This window comes from Anser anser, assembly GCF_964211835.1.
Source record: "Anser anser genome assembly, chromosome: 3".
Taxonomy (NCBI): Eukaryota; Metazoa; Chordata; class Aves; order Anseriformes; family Anatidae; genus Anser; species Anser anser.
In genome coordinates, this window is record NC_139722.1 from 1,119,856 (window position 1) to 1,123,575 (window position 3,720).

The window sequence follows — 3,720 nt, forward strand, 5'->3', positions numbered from 1 at the left end:
TGCAAAACACGCTTTACACCGCACCTAGCGAGCACGGTGTGGTGGTTCTACCCTGCAGGGCTGCTGAGCTCCACCACAGCCGCTCTCTCACTCCCTCTCTTCAAAGGAAAAACGGGCAAAAATATGATGGAAAGGACTCAAGGGTTGAGATAAGGACAGGGAGATCGCTCAATAATTATTGTCACGGGCAAAACAATCTCAGCACAGGGAGATAAATATAATTTATTGCCCTAGCAGACTGGAGCACTGAGAAACTAAAAGCAAACTACAGACACCTTCCTCCCACCCACCCTCTTCTATCTTCTCCCCCACAAGCAGCGCAGGGAAACGGGGAACGGGGGCTGTGGTCAGTCCCTGACACTTCGTCTCTGCCACTCCTCCGCCGCTCCTCCTCGGTCCCTCTCTGCCCCTGCTCCACGTGGGGTCCCTCCCATGGGATGCCGTCCTTCCCGAACTGAGCCGGCGGGGGCTGCCCACAGGCAGCAGCTCTTCGAGAACTGCTCCCACACGGCTCCGTACCACGGGGTCCATCCCCCAGGAGCAAACTGCTCCAGCACGGGGCCCCCAGGGGTGGGCGGCAGCTCCCCCCAGACCCCTGCTCCTGCGTGGGCTCCTCTCCACGGGCTGCAGCTCCGGCCCGGGGCCTGCTCCTGCGGGGGCTCTCCATGGGCCGCAGCCTCCTCCAGGCCACATCCACCTGCTCCACCGGGGGCTCCTCCACGGGCTGCAGCGTGGAGATCTGCTCCGTGTGGGACCCGTGGGCTGCAGGGGGACAGCCTGCTCCACCAGGGGCCTCTCCACAGGCCGCAGGGGAACTGCTGCTGTGTGCCTGGAGCACCTCCTGCCTCCTGCTGCACTGACCTGGGGGGCTGCAGGGCTGGTGCTCTCACACTTTCTCACCCCCAGCTGCTGTTGCACAACAGTTGTTTTTTTTTCCCCGTTCTTCAATCCGCTCTCGCAGAGGCCCACCCAGCGTTGCTCACTGGATTGGCTCTGGACAGCAGCGGGTTCCTTTGGAGCCATCTGGAGCTGGCTCTGGTCTGACCTGGGGCAGCTGCGGGGCTCTGCAGAGGCCTCCCCTGCAGCCTGCCCAGCACATAAGCCACATAAACCTAATACAAGCCACATAAACCCAATATAAATACATAAACAACCCACATAAACACAATATAAACCCAATACAAGCCCTTAGAATCATAGAATCCTAGAATCAGTAAGGTTGGAAAAGCCCTCCAAGATCACCTGGTCCAACCACCCCCCTACCACCAATGTCACCCACTAAACCATGTCCCTAAGCACCACGTCCAACCTCTCCTTGAACACCCCCAGGGACGGTGACGCCACCACCTCCCTGGGCAACCCGTCCCAGTGCCTGACTGCTCTTCCTGAGCAGAAATGTCTCCTCATTTCCAGCCTGAACCTCCCCTGGCACAACTCGAGGCCATTCCCTCTAGTCCTCTCACTGGTTACCTGTGAGAAGAGGCCAACCCCCAGCTCCCCACACCTTCCTTTCAGGTGGTTGTAGAGAACGATAAGAGCCCTTGCCACATAAAGCCAATACACATGGCCTCAACTGGAGCTTCTGGCAGAAAACCTGAGCAGAAACTTGAGGTTGACCTCTGGAATTCTGGAGCCAGGGGTATCAAGGATCAGAAGCCCACTACATCCCAACTGGAAAGGAGACATTGACATTGTATTTGGGGTTTGAGCCACTTCAGAAGTTGTTGGTGCAGAAGCACAGCTCCTCTTGGCACCACGACTGCCTGTACTACATTTGATGTTTAAAGGGAGAATCCCTGCTATGCATCACACAACTGATGCTACATGGAGTAAGTGAGTAGCGCTAATTACACAGTGGGCTTGAATGGGGAAACCCTGCTGCCCGGGTGTCCTGGAAGAGATTATGGACTGGCCAGGAGGCAGAGATTTTGTAGTATCACCTGAGGAGGTAACTCATGCCCAAGACACCACCATATAATGAAGCAACAGAAAATGAGAAGCATTATGTTTTGTTCACTGATGGATCCTGTTGTGTTGCAGGAAACCATCGAAGTGGAAAGCTGCTGTTTGCAGTCCTACATGACAAGTTGTGGAAGCCACTGAAGGGGAAGGCAAGTCGAGTCAGTTTGCGGAGGTGAAAGGCATTCAAATGGCCCTAAAAAGTGCTGAAAGAGACAAGTGACCAGTATTCTGTCTTTATACTGGCTCATGGATGGTGGCAAATGGCCTCGGGGGTGAGGGTGGGGTGGTCACAGCAATAGAAGCAGAGCAACTGGCACTGCAGAGGTAAACCCATCTGGGCTTCTGCACTGTGGCAAGACATTGCTACCCGAGTGGAAAACATGAGTGTAAAAGTACAGCATGTAGAGGCTCACATGCCCAAGTGTTGTGCCACCAAAGAACATCAGAATAACGAAGAGGTGGACCGAGCTTCAAAAATTAGAGCAGCTCAGGTGGATCTGGACTGGGGATGTAAGGGTGAGCTGTTTGTAGGTCGATGGGCCCATGAAACATCAGGACATCTAGGGAGAGATGCCACGTACAGATGGGCTCGTGTTTGAGGGGTGGACCCGACCATTTAGACCATCACGCAGGTCACCCATGAGCGTGAAACCCATGCTGCAATCAAGCGAGCCATGGTACACTGGAGAGAATAGAGTCAAGCAATGGGAGTCAGTTCCAAAATAACCTTGTAACCTCCTGGGCCAGGAGGCATGACACTGAATGGGTGTTTCACATCCCCTATCACCTACAAGCCTCTGGAGAGGCTGAGAGATGTAATGGACTGTTAAGGACTTTGCTGCAGGCACTGGGCATGGAAACACCGGGATGCAAATACAGCAGAAGCCACTTGGCTAGTTAATACCAAAGGAGCTGACAACCACCCTGGTCCTGCTGAAACAAAGCCCCTACACACTGTGGGAAGAGGTAAAGTCCCTGCAGTGCGTGTAGGGAAGCGGCTGAGGAAGGCGACGTGGGTTGCTTCTACCTTGGGAAACGGCAAACCCGTTTGTAGCATTGTCTTCACTCAAGGACCTGGGTGCGTTTGGTGGGTGATGTGAGCGGATGGGGTTATTGGGTGTGTGTCTTAAGGAGATTTAAGCTTGGGAGAAACTAATCTGTAATCTGAATTATGTGTTGTAGGAATACACCGCAGAACCAGCTTCCTCTTCAAGGAACCTGGCAAGATTTTTTTGCAAAAATCGACAGTTTATAAAGAAGAAAAGGGGGGAATTGCGGGAATAAAAATGTTGTTTTTGCACAGAGTTACATTGTTTAGAAGGAAGAATTGAGCTCTGCGTGCAGTGATAAGAAAGCTTAACAGACAACCTTGTAAAATGCAGACAGCCAGACTCCTTAGCGCAATTAGGTGAAAATCACGGTGTCGAGTCGAGTCAGATCAGTGACGAAACGTTACCACTTCAAACAGTAAAAAAGTCGAAAGAAATTTGAAATTTAACAGGCCGGCAACCGAAGGCCAGGCGTTGTCTGTGAAGCACCGGGTGGGTTGCGAGCCTGGATTACCCACTCGGCGGGGAATCCCTTCTCACACCAGCCCTGGCAGTGCCCAGGGTTGGGCTGGATGGGGCTGGGGGCAGCCTGGGCTGGGGGTGGGGAGGGGGTGGGGGGGGGTGGGGGAAGCCATCTTCGTGTCTCCCCCCACCGGGGTCCTCCCGGCCGGCAGGGGGCGCTGTGGGGCGGGTGGGGGGGGGGCGGTGA